We start from the raw sequence: 7482 nt of genomic DNA, 5'->3' as shown, positions 1-7482 counted from the left end.
ATTAATCCGTTGGCTTTTCAACACGCCTCAAAAGTAGTTTTGAAGCAGTTCTAAGCTTGGATAAAGTGTGAAGGAAGGTTCTAGATAATAAAATTTTTGTTCTCTCTTAATCTCTCTTATAAAACTGCTTGACTAATTTAATTTTGATTAAATTTTTTATTAATTATGAAGGGGAAAATAAAATTTATTAACAATCCCACAACATTCAATATATCACGAATATTTTATTCTTTAAATATCGCCATCTATAAGACGATTGCCAAAATACCAAAGTTAGGTTGTTCAGCAGATTCCCTTACATATTTCAATAATTACCTGAAAATTGCACATTTTTAGATAAAACACAATCCTGAGATAACAACAAATCTATTATAGTTACACTGTCACGGAATCTCTTCTTATATTACACATCTAGTAAATGAAGCATTGTCGCCTCGTTTAAGTGCTTAATTTGTCATAAAAGTCAGTTTTTATTACGCCCTTTTCATGACAAAGTTTAGTAATTTATTATTGTTAATATAACAACTATTTTACAAAATAAATTATGTCATTCACTACTACAATATGTGTACTTCAATCCTATGTATTTACTTTTCTGTAATAATTTGGTAGAAAGTCATAAATGTGTTAGAAAGTAACCTCTATCAGCCTCTATGGGCCCATATAAAAATGGCCATTGAACGGTGACCTTAAATAGCATTTTACATGTATAGTATTTTGATTATAACATGAGAACCAGTGAACCGATTTCGATAAACAATGTCTCATTCGAAAGCTTAATAATTATACGTCACTCGATTCGTCATAGTGTCTTCTATCGAAATCACAAAATGCTCGATTTCAACTCTCCCGCTAAGTATATACAGCCCTCGGAATGACACTGTCTTCGGCTCGTTGTTTATGCACGTGTGAACACTCGTGCTAAAAAATTAATTTAAACTAAATCGACTATAATTAGAGAACAGTTTGACGGATTTTAATGTTTTATATCTCAATCGAAAGTTTGTGTGTGGCTGAATGCTGTTGTCGAAATGCCCGATTCGAAATATTTAAGGATTTTGATTAAAACACAACAAACGAATTAATTAAACACATCAATTATCCGTAACTAATTGACCAATTTTAGTCATCAAAATCTCGGTCGAAAGTATGATCTGCAATGAATGCGAAGGTGGAAATGCCCGATTTCAAAATTTACTAATTATGTGCGTACAGCCATTGAAATGACCCCGCGAGAGATTTCGAGTCGGGCATTTCCACTTTCCTATGAGCCAAAGATTAAGCTTTCGAATGAGATTTTGATTATCGAAATCGGTTGACTGGTTTTCTTGTTATAATCAAAATACTATACATGTAAAATCCTATCTAATTGGGGGCTAGAAAAATTTGGAGTTAACCTCGCATAGGTCATAATGACTAAGTACCTGTCGTTACATAGACTGTGTGTCTATTAACTATGTACAAGAGCGTCGCCAGATAGGAGCAAAGATAGATTCGAAAAAAGAAATTGAATAGAATATAAGGTACAAATAGATTCTAAAAATCTATTTGAAATGTTTATAATCTATTATCGCATTTAAATAGAGAGAATGAGAGTTAAATAAAAATTTGTTAATAAAAGACTTCAAACCACTTAAATATTATAATTATTATACTTATTAGTTAGTTTAACGTTATTTTGGAACTTAATAACACATATTATTGATGAAAATCCCTTTCGTAGTTACAAAGTTTTAACATCAAAAGTTCATAACGTAGGGTCAAATATTCGTAAATATTCGTCAAATCCTTTGGTCAAATCTGACAAAACAAATTCGCGAACGATAGGTAATAAGGAGAAAAAGGAAAGAGTGTGGTTCTAGTGGTCTCAGATCATCTCTGAAGCAGGACTGAGGTTGTTCATTTGCAGAATTGGTTTATGGTCAGCCACTCAGATTACGGGGAGAATTTTTGATATGCACCGAACCATCAATTGAAACTGAACCAATACTATCAAGTTTAAAATCATCTTTTGCTGACATTAAATCAGTTCAGTCAACCATACATGCCAGCGAAGAACCTTTTATACACAAGGAATTGTTCAGCTCAAACTTTGTTTTTGTTAAGATCACTGGTATTAAACTTATCTTATCTCTTAGGTACGAAGGTCCCATCAGATTTATAAAAAGATATTAAAAATTTGTCGTTATAATGAAATGAAATAAAGAATTAAATGTAAAGCTCGATTTAAAAGCATTATTTGGTTGGAAGACAAAAATATGTTTGTATTAACCAAACTAATTTGTTAAAAGGCTTATATTTATAATACATTTTAGGGTTTTATTCTAAATATCTATTCTAATAAAATATGAACAATTGGCATTTAAGGACTTAGAAAAATTGCTGGAATCTACAGTATGTGGAAAAACCATATTAAAAAATCGGGGTGTTGAGAAGTTTTTAAGTGTAAAAAATAGGCATGCACTAACTGCTATAATAGCCCAATATCTATTAGACCACGAAGTAGAGGAAGGAAAAGGTGTATATCAGGATATCGCTAAGAAAATAAAAAATATATTTCCTGGAAAGAATGAGGTTTGTTTTATAATAAAATTAAAGTTATGTACAATAATGTTTATTGATGTCTACAGATAACATACATTGGTGGCAAAACCCAAAGAGGGAAACTAGTTGAAAAATACTACAGTATTATAAAAAAGTATCAGATCGCTGGATTCATTACAAGCAAATATAATTTAAAACAAAAACGAATTGCTGATAAGGATCAAAACAACAACAAGTGAAGGCTGTAGATGAAGTGAACGGAGTGAACGCTGATCAAGAATGGTTGCGTTATAGTCAGTCTCCAATAGAATCTGTCGTGGAAAAATGGAAAAGTACCTACCATATTAGAAGAAGACATATTCTCAATACTAAAGTGGATATAAACACAAACTGACCTATACTTAAACAAAATATTGCACCAATATCATTTAATAAATAATTTTTCATCGTACTTAATCTGAAGTTTATTATTATTAATATATTTTCACGATGAATCTGGATTATGCGTTGGCTTCATTATTCACAGCAGAGTTATCTGTTTTAATCCAAACACTACGAAGTACTGTATTGAAACGAGAGAAGACCAGAGATAATATAAAATTCTTACATACCGCAATAAAGAAAGATCTAACTCCCAAGTCATTTGTAATAAAGGTTCCTAAACCTTTTCTACAACAAAAAGATCAACTCGAGAAGAGGTTAATAAAGAAGAAACTTCGTGGACACTACAAAAAGCGTACGTACATCGACTCAATATTAAAATTTCTTCATCGAAAACTTCAAGAGCATCTACACTATTTGGAGTACGAAGAATTGTATGAAAGATTTCAAGAGGAAACTATTTATAGAACAATGAAGAATAAAGAAACTAAGAAGAAGAAGCTAGAAAGACTGGAAAAAATGAAAAAAGGTAACCAGAGGTTTAAAGACTCACATAATAATAAAAGTACTACTAATATTCATAATTCTAATAACGTAAATGTTGCAAAACTTGTAACTTCTGACGAAATTGATAATTGTAATCTTATCAAGAATAATGTTACCTGTAATAATAAGTACTTTCATATTAGGAGAATGGATAAGTTTGACCATAATTTAAAAGTAAGAATAAATGTAAGAGATCTCAATGAAATCACATTTGCACCTAAATTCACCAGTTTGAGCAATGTTCATTTCAATGATATAGAGACTACCATCCTAAAATCTAGCCATAAACTAAATTTACCGTTCAATATAAAACCCACAGACATAACTATAAAAATGGAAGCCCAATTAATGTTCAACCCACATAAAAAAAACGAAATTTGAAGACAACTTTAATATTATAAAGAAAATAAATTTAACATTAACACTTACAACACCTCTGTTATGAACCCGTTAATCCCTACAATGAAGAGTTTAATTAAATTACACAAAGAGGATAAAAACATTAGACCAATCATGCACCCCAACATGCAATTATTCAAAAATATCTTCTTACAATATTTAAGGACAGATTTTGCTACAACATTACAAATTCACTCGAACTAATACAAAAAACTAATAATTTAATTCTTTCTAAAAATTCAAAACTAATTTCCTTTGATATCTATTACTAATCTATACGTCAACATTTCCATAAAAAAGACAATATCAATCGTTAGGGAATACTTAATAGAGAAACACTTTGAATTAAAACTTAAATACGAAAATATTCAAGCTTTATCCGACCTCCTCGTGCTGGTTTGTAGTCAAAACTTCTTCCTTTTCAACAACGAATATTTTCAGATGAATGACGGGCTCTCGATGTGTTAAATTAGACCCAAATTTCAGGTCAGCAGTTAATTAATACCAACCACAAATTCGACAATCGAGAGTTAAGTGGACTCTATAAAATTATCTGTGAAGATTGTACTAAATTCTATATAGGACAAACAGGGCGTAATTTAAAAACTAGAGCCAAAGAATATTTATCTAGGAGCTTATCCACACATTTTGTAAACATTTGAAAAATGAAAATCACAATTCTAGCATTAACAACATACACCTAATAAAAAGAATAAACAAATCGAGAGAGCTAGACCTAATTGAAGAGTTCCAGATTTTTAAGCATAAAAGACACAAAGTAGGACCAATTCTTAACGAAATTACAGAATTTAATAACAACAGATACTTTATAAAATTTATGTCTTCAAATGTCTAACCTGTTTATTTGTTCCTTTCATAACTGGTCGTCGTTATGTTGAATTGCTAGTGCTGTCAATTTTTAATGTGTTTTTACTTTACAATATTATTATATATGTATTTCTGTGTTGCTGACTTTTGGCGGACACTGTATATAGTGCAATGTTTCAGAATAAAAGTTATATTCGAAGCTGTTTGGTTTCTTAATTTGAAATACTAACCCCAGTTTACCAGTTTACAGGCTTGGCAATTTATTGAATAGTATTTTTACGAAATAAATGACAATAATGTTCCTAGTGTCGCAGTAACCGCATATATTTCCGAATTGACAGGGTAAGTTAAGCCTTTAACTTACCTTAACGTTTATGCGTTGTTTTATTTACTAATTAACCGTCTTGTAAAATTTAAATATAAACTGTTTTCTTTGTAGAAAATCATTTCAAAGCGTTGAAATTCACATTAAACATTTACAATATGTACATAAATGTAAAAACACATAGTGCAATTTTTCGTGCACTGTTTGCCCACAAACTTTCCAATCTTTGTATTCTTTTAAACGCCATATAGCAAGCAATTTTAAACAAAATTGTTTAACAACCTGTTCATTTAACATTAACAAATCTGTCGCGTCAAGTACTAATGAAGAAAATGTCAATAATTTTTTTACTTCTTCTGTCATCCATTTAACAAGTAAATCATTCGAAAACTCCAATACCCTAAATTTTTGCGACAAAATTACAGCGTTTATTATAGATTTATTTGGATCTATTTCAATTACTCGAAAAACCGCTCTTAAAATTACAAACTGTTACTTATACAACCGATGTTTGATACAATTAAAGCCGAATTAATTTCTTGTAACCAAGATTGTGTTGGTATAGTTCATAAAGTATTTTCTTCTGTAATAGATTAGTTGAATATGTTTAAATCTGAATACAAATGTAAGCAATTTTAAATCTCCAATGCGTATTCCGATCCAACTGAATACATTATAAATGAATCTTCAATTATTAATATACTATCATCAGTGTCAAAGGGTATCGTTCTACCATTGCAGGACAACTTAAGACGATTTCTTGAATTACCTAATGTTTTAGAATCATTAGAATCAATTAATAACAATTTAAAGTCAATTAAAGTAGACAAATCTTATATTAATGAATGTTCCGGAAGTGTATGGAAAACGATGTTATGCCTTATCTGTTATATCAAGACGATTTCGATCAACTCTCCATTGGGCTCAAAAAGTAATATACAAAAATTGTTAGCAATATATTTAAATCTTCCATTACGTTACCAAGTGATTATGCTTCTAAATTAAACAACATATTTGTAGCCTGTCTTATCAAGACGTCTAGTTTTGAGTTTGGTACGGAAAAAGCTTTTGGACAACTGTGTTCGATTCTTAAGTATTTAGAGGAGACTGTTATCTTAATAAATTTAGGATCAAAATCGATTTGTATATATTTTGTATTAGCTGCCGTAATAGGCGATAATTTGGGTCTTAATACGATGTTAGGTTACTCATGGTCATTTTCAGCAAATTATTTTTGTAGGATTTGTAAAAGCCATAAAGATATAATGAAGAAACAAGTCGAAGAAGTTGCAACTTTGTTAAGAACTTCCATACATTTTTGGGAAGATGTAATTGTAGAAAATAGTAGTGAAACGGGTATACGCGAAAAGCGTGTGTTTACTATGTTGCCATCATTTAATGTTGTAGATAACGTATCGGTCGATATAATGCACGACCTTTTCGAGGGAATTTGTCACAGATTATAAAGTTTTTAAATTATTTTATTTTTGAAAAGGCTATATAATAATATCACAATAAAATGTTTAAAAGATTCAAAACTAAAAATGTCTGCCTCCGCTTATGATCGGTGATTTAGTTCCCAAACAGGATGCTGTTTGGAAACTTTTCATTTTGCTTTGTAAACTTGTTCACTTATGTTCATCGTGTAATGACGAAAAAATTTAATGATTTAAGATATATTATAAAAAACCGTCATCAACCGCATATTTCTTTATTCAATGTAGAATTAACACCCAAATATCACTTTATAATTCACTATCCGACTGTAATTAAAAAATTGGGGCCGTTAAAAAAATTGTGGGTAATGAGAAATGAAGCAAAACATAAGCAAACTAAAAAATATGTTAATATTGTAACAAATAGGAAAAATATCCTCTTAACAGCTGCAATAAAATCACAGTTTAATTTAGCCAGTTATTTGTACTCGTTCAAAAAATCTGTGTTGTGTGGACTTTATAAAACTTAATATCTATCCTGAAATTTTAAAAAAGGTATTAAAAAAGGTGTGTGAGAAAATTGAAATTAATAACACAAAATACCGAAAACATGATATTATTGTCAAAAAGGGCATCTTTGGAATTTCACAATATGGGGAAGAATTACATTGGGAAGGCGATAGGTATGGTAAACGATAAAACAACATATAAAAAAGTGGATAATAACAAAGATATGACTAGCATAATTCAATATAGAATAAATAAATTAGTCAAAGAAATCTATGAAAACAAGTTAATAGAAGAAGTCACATTGAAACAACTTACTACATACAACTCCACTTTATCTAGAGCATACTTTTTGCCTAAAATACATAAAGATGACATACCATTGAGACCGATAATCTCTTCTGTGGGCTCTGCTACTTATGAGATTTCGTCGTTCTTTCACCGTAACACTTGAAAATAGAAATTTGAATTGACAATTAGAAACTGTCAAAACACAAAATGTATTCACCTGAAAAA

The 7482-nt window shown here is 30.0% G+C and overlaps 1 long non-coding RNA gene across 1 annotated transcript; it reads left to right on the top strand.

Moving 5' to 3' along the window:
- The first annotated feature begins 217 nt into the window (after positions 1-217).
- Positions 218-4924, top strand: LOC139432313 (uncharacterized). Its single transcript, XR_011642145.1, has 4 exons — positions 218-2260; positions 2316-2574; positions 2631-3454; positions 4357-4924. It is a non-coding gene; the product is annotated as an uncharacterized lncRNA (long non-coding RNA).
- Positions 4925-7482: the final 2558 nt, after the last annotated feature.

The sequence above is a fragment of the Onthophagus taurus genome, unplaced genomic scaffold (genome assembly GCF_036711975.1).
Source record: "Onthophagus taurus isolate NC unplaced genomic scaffold, IU_Otau_3.0 ScKx7SY_14, whole genome shotgun sequence".
Lineage (NCBI taxonomy): Eukaryota > Metazoa > Arthropoda > Insecta > Coleoptera > Scarabaeidae > Onthophagus > Onthophagus taurus.
The sequence above is the reverse complement of the archived record's forward strand: the minus strand, read 5'-3'. Positions and strand labels throughout refer to the sequence as shown.